The sequence below is a fragment of the Sus scrofa genome, chromosome 4, assembly GCF_000003025.6.
Source record: "Sus scrofa isolate TJ Tabasco breed Duroc chromosome 4, Sscrofa11.1, whole genome shotgun sequence".
Taxonomy (NCBI): Eukaryota; Metazoa; Chordata; class Mammalia; order Artiodactyla; family Suidae; genus Sus; species Sus scrofa.
Window position 1 is genome coordinate 34,216,435 of NC_010446.5, and position 16,417 is coordinate 34,232,851.

The following is a 16,417-nucleotide window of genomic DNA, read 5'->3' on the forward strand; positions in this document are numbered from 1 at the left end:
AACACGTGAAAATACCCGGGCTAGGGATAGAACTTGCTCCACAGCAGCAACCCAAGCCACAGCAAAGATAAGACCAGATCCTTAACCTGATGCACCACCAGGGAACTCCTAGACCTCCTCACCTTTATGGTTATCCTCTTCCAGACTATCTGGTTTTTATTATCCAGTACATGTGCTAGAACTTTACAGCAATAAAACTGTCCCTCAAAACAGAAAATCTACAGTTGGGGTCTGACCAAAATAGTAAACCAAATTGCTACCTCCCTTCTGACTTGTACTTCTGTTAATGCATTAATTCATTGAATGTCCACGATTACTGCATTCAAGTTGTTTTGGTTTGGTTTTCCTTTTAAGCAATTCCACGCATCTTTATTGATTCATGGCAAGCCTGTGGCCATCTACCTTCCCTGGTACTATTTAGATAATGAACAATCATACCGCTCCCGTCCTATACTTGCACAATTGATTTTTTGAACTTAAATGAAGACCTTTTCCTTTCTTTCTCTTGTGTAGGCCTGGATTCTTGGTTGCAAGCTAGCCGGTGCTAACTTAAGACAGATGAATGTCTCTGTTGTTCTAACTAAAGAGTAAGAAAAACGGACAACCGAGTGCTGACTCTGCCTTCTTCATAGTAAGTAGCGGCTTCACTTTCTCATGCAGATTTCTCCCGGGACCCTCTGCCAGCAGCTCCTGACTCATGGTGCCATAATTTGGGCTGTAGGTGAAATGATTCCCCCATCTCATCCTCCCTCCAACAAACACGCTTCCATTGCTTTTGAGCTGCTGCTGCTCCCAACACAGAGTGAGAAGCTGTCAACCCTAAAATAGGTTACTGTGACCTGGGAAGCCAAGGTTGAGAAGATGGCAATTCCCAGCAGAACTCAGGGTGCGGCAGGGAAGATGTTCTCCCAAACGAACAAAGAATATGCTTTCTAAAAGAAATGAAGGTGACTTAGAATAAGCCAAGTAAGGCCAAGATAACATGAAGGTTTTCAAACTTACTGTTACAGATGGTTGAATGACACAAAAAGATTTTTGTGAAATCAAGTAATTTTTCTATTTTAGTAAAGAAAGAATTAATCCTTTATTATCTCTACTGTATGAGCTTTTCCCCTTTTAGTTAATATTAAGTAAAGCAAATTTGATATGTTTATAAGAGAATTTGTAAAATTTTAGATTAAATGACAAAGTCATCTAAAATTCCTCATTAAATAGTGGCCCATACTTACTTTTATTAACCATCATTTAGGTGTTCACATGATATCACTGAAACTAGGGTATTTATTTTTAAAAAAGAGCAAATCATAATTCAAGAACAGATTTCAGAAATCCTATTTTCTATGCCCTTAACCAAAAAGTTTAGATTTTCCAGGCAATCCTTTTGAGATAGAGAGAATACAAGCCTATCTCAGCCATGTATTATCCAACAAACAAAACACTTACCAGATCATGCCTGACAGCAAAGTAAAAATGAGATTAATTTTCCAAGGATTTCCTAACTTGCAAGGATTAGAGGAAGATATGAGGGTGGAAAACTCATAGGTCACATCCATTGACATTTAATTTGTAAAACTGGATTATTGCTTTGCCCTCTTACATAGGTTTCAAAACAGTCCTCACAACAGTGAGTGATTTGTTATTTCTGAAAGTATTAAAAGACTTGCTTATCCAAGAAGCCATCCAAATCATCTGGAAGAGGTAAAATGCTGACCCATATCTAATGACATACTCAGCTAGTAAAATGAAAATAGAAAAAAATTCTTTTCCCTTACGTGTATCTAGGCTCTATCACCCTTTGCTTGCCACGTATGACGTCTTATAGTTCAAATTATCCTGTGGACAAAGATATGGGTGATGAGCATGAGTGACTTTAAGTCAGTGCTGGAATGCAGGGCACCTGGACTAGAATGCCACATAACCCTACTGACCTGATCCCTAAATTCTGTGGGAAAAAAAATTAATAAAAAGTCTTCCTCCAAATTAAGTGATTCCTGATCTGAGGTGAAGATCAACTTAGGTAAAGGAATTGTAACTCTAAAGGATTATAATAACAGATTCTTAGCAAATAAAGGATAGCATCTTATAGCAGATCTGTTCAAAGAGAGCATGGTTTATAATCTGAACTATGTGCTCAGCAAAGAAATTTGGAAACGCTAATTTTCACTAGTCCATAAAAGTCATAGCACCAGATTCTTGATAAGCAAGTTAGCTTTTTAGATTATCAGTGCACAAAAAGATGTGGTGGACAAGTGAAATATCATAACATTTTATTTTCACTTTTTAAGAGCTGAACCTTCGGCATATGGAAGTTCCTGGGCTAGGGGTCCCATCAGAGCTGCACCTAAGGCCTATGCCACCAGTCACAGCCACAATGAATCAGAGCTGCATCTGCAAGCTACACAGCAGCTGAAGCAAGGCTGGATCCTTAACCCACTGAGCAAGGCCAGGGATCAAAGCCACATCCTCATGGAGACGACATCGGATTCTTAACCTGCTGAGCCACAGTGGGAACTCCCATAAAGCTTTTTTTTTTGTTGTCTTTTTAGGGCTGCACCTGTGGCATATGGAGGCTAGGGGTTGAACTGGAGCTGCAACTGCCGGCCCATGCCACAGCCACAGCAATGCTAGATCTGAACCTTGTCTGAAATCTACACCACAGCTCACAGCAACTCAGGATCCTTTACCCAGAGTGAGGGCAGTGATTGAACCTTCGTCCTCACAGATGTTAGTCAGATTCATTTCCACTGAGCCACAAAGGGAACTCCTCCCATAAAGGTTTTTTGTTTGTTTGTTTTTTGTTTTTGTCTTTTTGCCATTTCTTGGGCCGCTCCCGGGGCATATGGAGGTTCCCAGGCTAGGGGTCGAATTGGAGCTTTGGCCGCCGTCCTACGCCAGAGCCACAGCAACTTGGGATCTAAGCCGCACACCACAACTCATGGCAACGCCAGATCCTTAACCCACTGAGCGAGGCCAGGGATTGAACCTGCAACCTCATGGTTCCCAGTCGGATTCGTTAACCACTGAGCCACGACGGGAACTCCTCCCATAAAGTTTTAAAATTGAAATTTTTTTGGTGGGGGGGTACCCACAGCATGTGGAAGTTCCACAGCTAGGGACTGAATCTGACCCACAGCTGTGACGTATCAGCTGCAGCAACACCTGATCTTTAACCCACTGTGCCACAGCGGGAACTCCCAAACTTTCTATTTTCAATCCCACTGATGCTAGAGTAATCTTTTAAAAATATCTTTGATTATATCATGTCTCTGATCAAAAGGTTCCAGAATGAAGTCCAAGGTCTGATCCCTTCTTAATCTCATCTTTTATTTATTTTTTTAGGGCCACATCTGTGGCATATGGAGGGGCATATGGAGGTTCCCAGGTTAAAAGTCCAATCAGAGCTACAGCTGCCAGCCTAGGCCACAGCCAGCAGGATCCCATCCGCATCTGTGACCTACACCACATCTCACCGCAACACCAGATCCTTAACCCACTAGGCCAGGGATCAAACTCACAACTTCATGGTTCCTAGTCGGATTCATTTCCGCTGGGCCAGGACAGGAACTTCAACCTCATCCTTCTTAATCTCACCTTTTCAATCTCATTTGCAACCATACCCCACAGCTGGAACCAGAAAACTCACTCACAGTTCTCTGAATTGGCCCATTTCTGGGCCTTCTCTCATGTATTTCCCTTGTGGAATGTCTGCTCTCAAAATCTGGCTCTATCTTTCCCCAGCAGCCTTCCTCTTAGCTGCAATCATTTCCTCCTTCCACTAGGTTCCATGCAGCATTTTATCTATTTATCTGTCAACAATTTAGTTATTTTATGTAGTTGTCTTATTTCCCCTGCTAGACTATAAAGCAAGATTTCAAGTGGTGTATTCATTTCTAGCCTTCCTCTCTCCACCAGGGGGTCTAGTAAAGTGCTGTGTTTATAAATGTTCTGAGGCGAAAGAATTTTTAACGAATGAAAATCAAGAGCCAGCAGAGCGAAACACGGAAATATGAAATCAGGAACAGAGTCCACAGCTCCTGATTTTTACGTATTACTTTCATCCCAGAGCCCATATTTCAGCGTTGCTACCTTTCCACTCAGGAATGCTCTCTCTTCCTTTGTATCTGATGATTTATTAAGCAACCACAGTGCCACTCAAAAAGTAGAGACGGTGGGAAGTACAAAAAGAAAAAAGTCAGGATCTTCATCTCAACTTGATTTTGGAGGGATGTCAATACATATTTCATTTGTGCCCTTAAATCTGAATTGCAAGGCGTTAGTCAGGGTTTCCGATCAGCAGGGCGAAGACATTTTTTAAAAGATGAGAATAAATTAAAAGCTATGTTATGTCCTCCTAGGTTCGCCAGTAAAGTAAGTTTGTTATGGAGTAGTAAAATTAAAAGCACCGCGAAACGAGACTTAAGGGATTAATGTGCTCTTGTAAATCAGCAATGCCCTCTCCAACACTGGTCCTTCATTAATGACTTAATGAATGACTGCATCAACTCTTTAAAAAAGAAAGGCATAAAAGCCACACTCCTTTAAAAAAAAAAAATTCCTACTGCACCACACTGCAACAAGCGAGCACCGGGGACATTTCCACGCGGTCACGAGCCTCTGCAACCACCCGAACACTGGGCAAAGCCGTCCTGGCCACTAGGAACTCGCTTCCAAAAAGGAGCGCCGCATCCCGCGGGGGCTGGAGCTTCACCCTGGAGAGGCAGTTCTCAGGCACAGCCTACTAAGCCCCACAATGCGGATCGCTCTCAAAGGGGGAGGCTCGGGGATGGCTCACACAGGCCTCCCTTTCACCCTCACCAGGCAGTGCACGCGGCGCACTCGAGAAGTCCCAGAGTGCGCTCGGCGCTGCGGCCGCTGGACGCAGCTCCCAAAGCGCCCGGGCCCAACTCAGGCGTAAACGTAGGCGCCCAAGGGGTGGGGGCGCGGGTGATGCAGCACTCGGGGATAACCTCTTCCTTTCTCCCCCGCCCGCCCACGACAGCGCCGCAGGCGTTCCACGGGTTGGGAAGCTGCAGAGGGCGAGAAGCGCTTGGAGGTCCGCACCTGCACCGCGGGGTCGCGGTCGCCCCGCCCCGCCCCCTTTTGCTCCCTCCGCGCCTTCCCCCTTTCTCTTCCGCCCCCTCCCTTCTCTCGAGGCCGCTTCTCCGCTCCGCCCCGCTCACGCCGCAGCCCGGCCGGCTGTGACATCACTAGACCCCGCCCCCTTACCATAAATACTGGCGTCTGCGGTACCGCCTTCCCACACACTCAGGCTCTTCGCTTGGCTGTGGTGTTTCTTTTTTCTCGCCTATTCTGCTTCTTCTCATTCTTTCTCGCTCTTCTGCTTTGCGGTGTGACGAGGCCGAATCCTCTCCGCACCCAGCCGCCGTTTTCCTTCTGCCCGCGCTGTTGTATTTCTCTCTTTCGGCCGCCGCCGCCACTGCTACACAGCTGGTGTCGGTGCCGCGCTTTTCCCCCGACGTCGTCCCCGCAGCCTATGGCCCAGGCCGCCTTGGGTATTTCTGCTCAAGGTAACCACATCCCTCTTTAAAAATTCCGCCGAAAAAGAGAAGACGCTTTACCCGACTCTTTGGGCCGTTATCTCACGTGAGTACCGACTGGAGGGGCGCGGGCGGGGCCGGGGCGCTGGGCTGGCCTCGGGCAGCTGCCGGGTGCTTTGGGCTGGGCCCCGCCGCCGGGCCAGCGTCTCCGCAGCGCTCCGCGGCCGGCCGCCTCGAACATGGCGGACGGCGGCGTGTGTGGCGGCTGCCGGTGCCTCCGCGGCGGCTGCGGCGCGGCGGGCTGGGGCGGCGGGCACGCCTCGAGGCCTTTGGGCGGACGCCGAACCGGGGCCGAGCCCAAGCCGCCGCTGTTGGGGCAAGGGGGCGTGTGCCTGTGGGGGCGCGCGCGGGGGTCTCGCCCCCGGGGGTCGGCGTCGCCTCCCGGCGGCGTGCGGCCCCCACCCCGCTCCCGTGGTGCATTGCTGTTTCCGGGGAGGGGGCCGGGCACAGCCCGGAGGGGCCTGGGTCCCGCCGCCCGGCCCCGAACGGCGCCGCGCCTTCGCCTTTGGCAGCCCGGCGGTCGGCACGACCGGCTGCAACCGCCGCGGCCTTAGGTTATGAATGGAGCGGGGCGGGCCCGGCGCCGGCCTCCTATGACAGCTGCCGGAGGAGGACGGGTTCTCGAGGGTGCGGGGAGTGCGGCCCCCCTCTGCTGGAGGAAAGCTGACGCCGCCTGGGGCCCGGCGGCGGGGAAGCCCCGGTGTCAGGTAGCGAGCGCGAGAGGCCTTTGGCCCCTTCTGGAAGCCTCGGGGCTGCCGCTCCGCCCCCCTGCGGCGCTCTTGATTGGGCCGAGTCGCCTTCACTCACCCCAGCCACCTCCTGGAGCCCTAGGATTAGTCACCATGGCTTCGTTTTCTTGTCCGCGCCACGGTTCCTGGGCAGAGAGAGGGAGAGCGGTAGGCTTGGGTGCCTTATCAAGTACTGTTTTAGCAGTTAGTGGTGGTGTCGTGTTTTAACTCAACCCAATGTAAATCCTGAACGTTTGTTTCTTAGGCTAAGCTGCTAGTTAACGGAAGCCTTGAGACGGTCGGGGACATAGTTTTCAACCCCTAATGTTTCAGGAGATTTAACTGGATTTTGTGGTTGCGTCGTGGTTACATTTTAAGGTGTGTCCCGTTGTGTTTTCACGGTTGAGCCCCCAGCTTGAATGGGAACCTGAGGAGTCTTAAGAGAGAAGCTGATGATCAGGAAAAGTTAATGGAGACAAGCCTGGCAGAAATCCTGCTAAAGATTGCAGGGCAAGGCCCTGATGATCTTTTGATTACTTTTGCAAATGTAGGTGAGTGCAGGTTCTGAAGGCAAGTAAGCCCTGAGGAGTTTACATTAAGTAGAAGAGATAGGCTACTGATGATTTTAGGTGATAGTACGATCCCTAATCGTGTAATCAGCGCCATTACTCTTGCCGCCCAGGTTTAACTTAACAATTTTTCAAACTAAAGAGGCAAAAGATTGTACCCTCACGTAGAGTCAGTTAACAATTAACACTTTGCTTTATTTGTCATTGAACTATCTAGCCATCAGTCCATCTTACTTTGTATTTCAAAGTAAGTTGGGGACACCAGAAAGAACCCTTCACCCTTCCAGCTTGAGTATGCACATATCATTAAAGAGAATTTCAATATTAAGTATTCTTTTTAAGTAATTGTTTCAGTAAAATTCACATAACAGCAGAATGCTCAAATCTTAAATGTACCATTTGGTTTTTGACAAATACAGCTGTGTAATCCAAACCTCTATCAAGATGTAGAACATTTTCACCCAACCCAGAAAGTTCTTTTTTCCCCTCAAACTCCATCCCTCTCTACCCATTGAGAGAGGCAAGCATGATTCTGATTGTTTATTAAAAAAAAAAAAAAAAACCTCAATTCTAGTTCTCCCTGTGCTATTTGACAAGATGTAGCAAGGCATTTTCTTCAATTAAGGAATTTGGTTGCAGTGTTGTATCTGATCCAGTAATATAAACACCATTCTAAATGAGAATACTTTCTTTCCCTAGAGCTCCTTTTTTCCAAATTTTCATTTACCCTCTCATGATTTATCTTTTTTGTTTTTTTGTTTTTTTTGGTCTTTTAGACCACACCTAAGGCATATGGAAGTACCCAGGCTAGGGGTCAAATTGGAGTTGCAGCTGTCAGCCTAATCCACAGCCACAGTAACAGGGAGATCCGAGCTGTTTCTTCAACCTACACTGCAGCTTGCAGCAATGCTGGATCCTTTAACCGACTGAGCAAGGCTAGGGATTGAACCTGCGTCCTGTCCTCATGGATATATTAGTCAAATTCTTAACCTACTGAACCATAACAGGAACTCCACTCATGGTTTATCTTAACTATACGAATGGACATTCTATTTATTCTGTATGTAAAAGGCTTTGTTAGTCCCCCTCTCCTTTCTTTCTTTCTTTCTTTCTTTTTTTTTTTTAAATGATGGCATTCGGAAGTTCCCCGGGCCAGGGATTAAATCCCAGCTGTGACCTAGCCAGATAATTTTAACCCACTTGCATCGGGCTGGGGGGTCAGACCTGGTGCCTCTGCAGTCAGGTTCTTAACCCACTGTGCCACAGCAGGAATTCCTGATACTGCTTTTATTTACATTGAAATGTACCTTTTAGGATTGTGGCTCGTTGGATTAAGAATCCGACTAGTATCCATGAAGATGGGGGTTCAAACTGGCCTTGCTCAGTGGATTAAGAATTGGAAATTGCTGAAAACTGCGGTGTAGGTCACAGATGTGGCTTGGATCTGGTGTTGCTGTGGCTCTGGCATAGGTCTTGGATGTAGGTCTGATTTGACCCCAGCCCAGGAACTTCCATGTGCTGCAGGTGAGGCTGTTAAAAAAAGAAAGGTTCCTTTCCAAGTTGATTTCGTTCTGTTGTCTTTTTTGTTAGGTGGAAGTGTTTGAGAGATCCCGAAGAATGTTCTTGAATGTCTGAAGTTGAATGGCTTTAACATTTCATAACACTGCAGTTGGGTGGCGTTAAACAGAAAAAGAACTATGGATATATGGGGTTTATGTGTGTGAAAATGTCTCAGCCAGGATAATTATCCTATTCCTTAGGGTAATTGAGAATAAACTCTATCCAGCATGAGTCGGCTTTTAATTTATTTTTAAGACTACCTGGGTGTGGAACCTTTGTTTTGGAATACTTAGCTGGAATCTAATGTAATGTTACATGTTGGCATGGTTCTTCCCTCATTTTCCATAAGGTGTCATTAAGCATGTGAGCAGATACCCCAAATTGAAACAACATTTTCCCTCTCTCAAGGGTGCTCCATCCTAGTTGAGATGAGAGATATGCTTAAGATGTGCCTAGAGTGCTTTGAAATCTCAGATTCTTAAAATTACTAACTTTCATCATTTTTTTTTTTTCCTGGTCTCCTTACCACCCGTCTTCTAGCAAATATTGTTAGGTTGTATTACTTTAAAAGTAGCAATCATTGAATTACAAATAGAAGTAAAGATGTAGTGGTTTAGTTTAGAGGTGATAAATCTGTCCAATCAAACAGTAATAGGTAAAAACCATTTCTAAAATTTGCTTTGCAGAGTTCCCATCACGGCGCAGTGGAAACAATCCCACTAGGAACAATGAGGTTGCAGATTCGATCCCTGGCCTCACTCAGTGTGTTAAAGGATCTGGCGTTGCTTTGAGCTGTGGTGTAGGTCGCAGATGCGGCTTGGATCTGGTGTTGCTGTGGCTCTGGCGTAGGTCAGCAGCTACAGCTCTGATTGGACCCCTAGCCTGGGAACCTCCATATGCCTCGGGTGTGGCCCTGAAAAAGACAAAAACAACAACAAAAAAAAACAAAAAACCGTACCATTTTGTGCCAAGCATGTTCACATTCATATGTTGTTCCTAGTTACAGTAGAGTGACTTAGATCTGGTAGGTATGAGGAGGAGGTAAACCATAGGTGGTTGTATTAGCTAAGTCACAACATGTTTTTTTATCTTTTTAATTTTTTTAGGGCCGCACCTACGGCATATGGAAGTTCCCATGCTAGGGGTCGGAGCTGCAACTGCTGGCCTTCACCGCAGCCACACTGGATCCTTAACCTACTGAGTGGGCCGAGGATTTAACCCACATCCAGATAATATTCAGGTCCTTAGCCCACTGAGCCACAATAGGAACTCCAAAATGTTTTCCTTACCTTCTTAAAATGTCATAGGATTTTATACTTGAGCAGAGAAAAACTTGAAATTGGGAGAGTAAAACAAGTATTCTGGATCATTTCAGACTACTGGATCATGCTAGAGTATTTTACATTTGCAGCCTTGCATACATACCAAGTTGGTGAGGGTACTTGGACACTTTTGAGTTTTAGGCCACTTAGAAATTTGGGTTTTAGAGCACAAATACAAATAAAAACGAAATTAGATGAAAGCTGGAAACTGAGTAGGAAGATGAGAGCAACTTGGTAAAATGACCATGACCTCAAATTATGTGAATTTTGTATTCTTAGCAGATTGGAAGTGCTTATTACCACATAAGGTACTTATCAAGTACTTCTTGGTACTTTGATAAAAATCCTTTGAAAACGTCATTTCATTTAATGTGACCCTTTTTTGGCCACACCCACAGCATGTGGAAGTTCTCAGGCCAGGGGTAATCTGAGCCAGGAACTCCTATGTAATGTGATTTTAATGAAACACTTTTAAAACTGAAACTTCTTCCCATAGTTAATTTTTGTGAATTTAACCTTGAAGCACAAGCTAACATTTTTAAACATAGTACTTAATATCACTACTTTTTTTTCCTTTAGGGCGAACTTTCTGACCAAGTATACAACTACCCAGAGGGCCTAGGAGAAGTGCTGTATAGAGAGCAGTTCGACTTCAACGCTGAGCCACCTTGGGAACCTAGCTGATGATAGGGGGGTTCCATCTCCTAACTTGTCCATGTAAGTATTTTCATATTTCACAAGAGTGGTGGAGGGTCTTGTAAAATAGAAGTAAAGGAAAGTTCTTGTTGCTCAGTCTTTTTCAGAACTTATATTTACCACTTAAAAGTGCAGTGACCCTTAAAGTTGATTCAGTTGTGTGCATTGTTTAGTAGTGACTAGATCACTGTATTACTGTACTTAAGTACATACTGTGGGCTAAGTTTTAGGAAATCTTACTAGTCCAGATTTAAGTTGGGGAGGATTTGGGTTTTTTTAAATTAAATGTGGACAGTAGTTTATCACATTATTGAATCACATCATTTAATTTGGTGGATTGAAAAAAAGACATTTTTAATTTTTTTTTTTTTTTTTTTGTCTTTTTAGGGCTGCACCCACAGCATATGGAGGTTCCCAGGCTAGGGGTCAAATCGGAGCTGTAGCAGCTGGCCTATGCCACAGCCACACAGGATCCGAGCCATGTCTGTGACCTACATCACAACTCACGGCAGCGCTGGATCCTCAACCCAATGAGGCCAGGGATTGAACCTGCGTCCTCATGGATGCTAGTCAGATTGATTTCCACTGAGCCACCAAAAAAGACATTTTGAAAAAGAGCAGAAGGTTCTGTTTCCCATTCCACTTACTGAAGCTGTATCCCAGAGCATGGGATATAGGAGGTGACTCTAGCTATGAGCATCTTGACAGATACAATGTTATTTCTAGAGTTTATATTCTTTTTCACAAAATGACTTTGTATAATACTTACCTGGTGGAAAAAACTGGTTGTTTTTAGAGGACTTGCTGAGAGATGATAGATGTTGTCTCCCAACATCCTGCCTTTCCCAAGAGATTTTCAAGGATAGTTTCTTACTATACCTGATTTTTTTTGCTTTTTAGGGCCACACCCGAGGCATATGGAAGTTCCCAGGCTAGGGGTCAAATTGGAGCTATAGCTGCCGCCCTACACCGCAGGATCTGAACCATGTCTTAGACCTAACCACAGCTCATGGCAATGCCAGATCCTCAACCCTCTGAGTGAGGTCAGAGATCGAACCTGCATCATTGTGAATCTTAGGTTCCTTAACAGCTGAGCCACGGAGGGAACTCCTCTTTTGAGTGTTTTAATTGCCCTTTGTTAATGCACTGTGGTCTTTTGAACAGTAGCATTAGCATCACCTAGATAGACTTGACTTTCAGCCCCCACTCAAACCTGAATCAGAAATCTGCATTTTAGCCAAGTATATTATATGCATATTCAAGAAAAGTAAAGTTACCACCAGTTCAGTGCTAAACCAGTTTCTCTTAATTTTTGCTAGTTATCTATTCTGTTTCTAGCATATCTGATTTTCTTCCACGTTGGCTTGGAGATTTAAAGCTTTTCTGGGTGGGGTGTATTTGAGTCCATAGTGGGGACTGGATTCTTTGATGAAGATTTAAGAGCAAACTGCAAGACCTTATTAAAGAATAGGCTTCTTTATTTCAAGTCTCTTTAATAGAAACAACTTTGCATTATGTTTATTTCTGTTAGCGTTTCCTCTTAGCCTTGAGAAATAAGAATCATTGATAAATGATTCTGCCAAATCAGGGAAAGTCTTCTTTTTCTTTTTAGGGCTGCACCTACAACACATGTAAGTTTCCAGACTAGGGGTCAAAATCAGAGCTGCAGCTGCTGGCCTATGCCACAGCAACACTGGATCCAAGCCGGGTCTGTGACCTACACTGCAGCACATAGCCATGCTGGATCCTTAATCCACTGAGCAGTGCCAGGGATCTAACCCCCATCCCTCATGGATACTAGTGTGTTACTGCTGAGCCACAACAGAAACAGTCCATTTAGGATAATGAATGTATTTTAGAACACAAAAAGTCTATAGTTTCCCCCTCTTTTTTTGTGTGTGGAGTGTAGTGTGGATGGGCACAGATAGAAAATGTGGGTTCTGGCAATCAAAGTGACTGACTGACTTACTATACCCAGGTATAATGTGTATTATGTTAAATGAAACTTTATTTCTTGGTGCTTTGCTATAAAGCTATAGCCACAATCCCTTATTCATATAATTCCAAAATCTGAAAGTTAAAAATTTTTATAGCTTCCTTGATGTGACTTAACTTGATTTGGGAACAAAACGTTGACCTGAATCTAAGTTGATTTGAGGCTATTTTTATTTTGACTTATCCCATTTAGTGTTAATATTCCTAAATTTTGCTGCAGAAATATTCTGGACATGTTGACTCATGCCTCCTGGAAGGTGTTATATAATATGTTTAAAGTATGTGTTCCAAACTGCCATTCTAAAATCTTGAGAAATTTTTAATTCAGTAAGATATCTGGCCCCAAGATTTTCTGGATTAGAATTGGTAAAGATGGCAAGAGAGTCTGCATTTCAGAAATGTGCATTTCAGACAGCAATAGGAGTTTATGATACTAGACATTTGAAATCCTATTTAGAAAATTGGAAATCACTGACAGGACTTAAACATGCTAGTCTTCATGGAAAATACTTGACACATAGCGTTGCAAGATGTGTGGTTACATGAACTCTATTTGAACTGGGTTACACTCCATTACTCCAATAGGATTTCTGTGCAGGTAGTCTAAACTCTAGGATTTGGCTTCATTTATATCAAGCAACCACCTGAATTTTTTGCTTTTTAGGGCCACACCTGTGGCATATGGAGGTTCCCAAGCTAGGGGTCAAATCAGAGCTATAGCTGGTGACCTATATCATAGCTCACTGGATCCTTAACCCACTGAGCAAGGCTAGAGATCGAACTTGCATTGTCATGGATGCTAGTCACAATCATTAACTACTGAGCCATGATTGGTGGTTATCTTAATTTTGAGATAGTTCATTTCATTATCTGGAAACTTTGTAAGTTGCTTACATAGTAAGGTTTTTTTTTTTTTTTTTCTTTTGAATATATTGTGTGGTATAATGTGTGAGCACTGTAAAAGTATCTTAAATGCTTAAGCTAATAATAGATTAAAGACTATTCCAGAAGAACAGAAGCCAGCTATTTTTTGTTGGCAGATCTGGTGAAGCCATTGAATAATCATTAGCATATACCTTTTAATGTTTTGTATCTAAGAATGGGAAATTGGTTTGTTTAAACAGACTCTAAAAATTTTAATATTCTTGTTAATATTTACATGTGCTTTAAAAAGGGCCTGCTTTACCTAGATTTGAATTGCTTTAAGGAAATAAAATATTCTTTATGAATTTACATGGTGACATTCCTTCATGTTTCACTGTTAATTGAATAGAAAAGGTAGGTTTTTGGGTCATTGTGGAGAAATGTCTAAGTTTTGGTAAAGATTCTGTGATGCAAGCAAATTTGGCAGATCTTTTATTAATGGTTGTTGGTGCTCTTTGACCATGAAGATGAATAAAACAATCATGGAAATACACAGATTTAGAGACCAGTTTTTAAAGTATGTGTATGCATAGTGATGGTGATGCTTCATCACTTGTGTAAAGTAGCAAAAATCATTTCATATAAACCCAATGGGAATAATAGCATGTTAATGGATTAAAGGGGCCCTAGGAAACATAGTATTTATTCTTTAGGTAAATGTAGACTCTTTCCTGGGAGGGCCAAATAGATTGGAAAGCAGTGTAGATCCTTTTTTTTTTTTTTTTTTTTTGGTCTTTTTAGGGCCGAACCCGAGGCACATGGAGGTTCCCAAGCTAGGGGTCAAATGGGAACTACAGCCGCCCAGTCTGTGACCTACACCACAGCTCATGGCAATGCCAGATCCTTAACCTGCTGAGCGAGACCAGGGATCAAACCCCATCCTCATGGGTACTAGTTGGGTTCATTAACCACTGAGCCATGACGGGAACTGCATTGTAGACCATGGGATAAAGTGGTTCTTACATTGATTACAGAAGGTTGTAGAACTGAGAAAATTAATAGTCAATACCAATCTGTGTTCCATTATACTCCCCTTCTTTGGTTTTATTTCAGAGTTTTTGAGTTTGGGTACTTCATTGCCTTCAAAAAAGCATTTGGAGATGTATCTTATGTAAACTAAAATCTAGGTAAATGGTCAGCTACTGTTTTAGGCTGGCAAGCATAAAGAGGCTGTTAATATAAGTAAAATGCTCTCACATGCTGGTAAGGCCTAGAAAACAGATACTCCTGTCCTTTGTTTCCACTCCAGGGTCATCCATGCACACTTAAGCAATTTGTCGCAAGCTAACAGATTTGGTCCTTTTCTACAACCCAGTGAATAATGTGGACAACATTATGTCAGGAATGGAAAATATTTGTTCAGCAAACTGAGTTGGAAAGATTATTAGGTTGTTGAAGTTCAGCCTGTCCAGGCCATATTCAGCCACCATGAGGTGTTAAATACCTGTAACTGGGTGACTTGGAACAGGAGCCAAGATGATAAACCTTTTGGAATGCTCTGCTCTATGCTTTTTGCATTTTGTTCACTATCTTAAGTACACATTTTCATTTCTCTGGAATTTACTTGGTGTACAATTTTGTTCCCTTTTGTTCTTTCTCCTCAGAGTTACTTGGGGGTATCACGTTTTTTTGTGTTTTTATTTTTATTATTATTTTTTGTCTTTTTGCTTCTTCTGGGGCCACTCCCACGGCATATGGAGGTTCCCAGGCTAGGGGTCAAATCGGAGCTGTAGCTGCTGGCCTACACCACAGCCACACCAACTCGGGATCCGAGCCGCATCTGCCACCTACCCCACAGCTCACGGCAACGCCAGATCCTTAACCCACTGAGCAAGGCCAGGGATTGAACATGCGTCCTCATGGTTCCTAGTCACATTTGTTAACCACTGAGCCACGGCGGGAACTCCTTTTGTGTTTTTAATCTGTGATGTGTGTGGACTTGATCTTAAGAAGTTTAAAATTTTCTTAAAAAACAGCATCCTATAGAGCTACTCTGTTCAGTCCAGGTAGCTACCAGCCACGTAGCTATATACACTTAAAGAATTAAAACTAAATAAAATAAAAAATTCAGTTCCTTAGTTGCTTGAGACACATTTTGAGTATTTGGAAACTATATGCTGCTAATGGCTATTGTTTTGGACAAACAAAAAACATTTCAGTCATGAAGTTCCTGTTGGACAGCCTCACTCACTCTAGGATAATTGTTACTGTGAATGTGAGTAGTAGTAGCCATGTTAATCTTAAAATATCGATAAGAATCGTAAGAATTATATTCTCTTCAGATTTGTCTAGTAAAAACTTCCTTAACTGTAAGAGTTTTTCAGTTTTATATATATTTTTTTTTCTCTTTTTTTTTCTTTTTTTTGGTCTTTTCTAAAGCTGCACCTGCAGCACATGGAGGTTCCCAGGCTAGGGGTCTAATCGGAGCTGTAGCCGCCAACCTACGCCAAAGCCACAGCAGTGCCAGATCTGAGCTGCATCTGGGACCTACACCATAGCTCTTAGCAATGCTGGATCCTTAACCCACTGAGCGAGGCCAGGGGTCGAACCCGCAACCTCCTGGTTCCTCAGATTTCGTTAACCACTGAGCCATGATGGGAACTCCCCAGTTTTATATTCTAGTTGAATTCTTTAGTAGTCCGGCATGTTTTTAGGATCCAACTCCCAGCTATGACTTTATGTGCTATACAGGCTGAAATTAATTTAGGTTTATGTTGAATATATGAACTTTAGATTATTTTTTATCTAATTTGTGTTTTTACTACAAAGATCCCTCTGCCTAGGTTATGAAGAGCTGCTAAATAAGTATGGTATTTTCTTAGCTCATCCTCTAGGTAAAACATGATTGGCATGTTACATTTAGCATGACCCAAAGTAGATTAAGATTAACCTATCCTAGTATGTTCAACATGGACACTATAACAGAATAAATAAATAATACTCAAATTTGTTAATCTTGAATTGATGAAGAGCTCCAGCAGGTAATTTTTTTTTTTTTTTTTCAAAAACAAAAAAAGTTGGAAAATGAGCAGAAGGCTTGCAAACAACTTTTCACTAACAACCCA

General features: G+C 43.2%; 1 protein-coding gene across 8 annotated transcripts in view; it reads left to right on the forward strand.

Annotated features, from left to right (window-relative positions):
* AZIN1 (antizyme inhibitor 1) overlaps window positions 4,934–16,417 on the forward strand; it is a 35,894-nt gene continuing 24,410 nt past the window's right edge. For 4 of the 8 annotated variants that reach the window (XM_021088635.1, XM_021088637.1, XM_021088634.1 and 1 more), the window contains exons 1-2: window positions 5,247–5,604; window positions 10,317–10,454. The gene's annotated coding sequence lies outside the window, so the exon portion shown is untranslated. Of the gene's footprint in view, window positions 5,605–10,316; window positions 10,455–16,417 lie in introns of those variants that run through there. The other 4 variants (XM_021088631.1, XM_021088632.1, XM_021088638.1 and 1 more) reach the window with 4 other exon arrangements.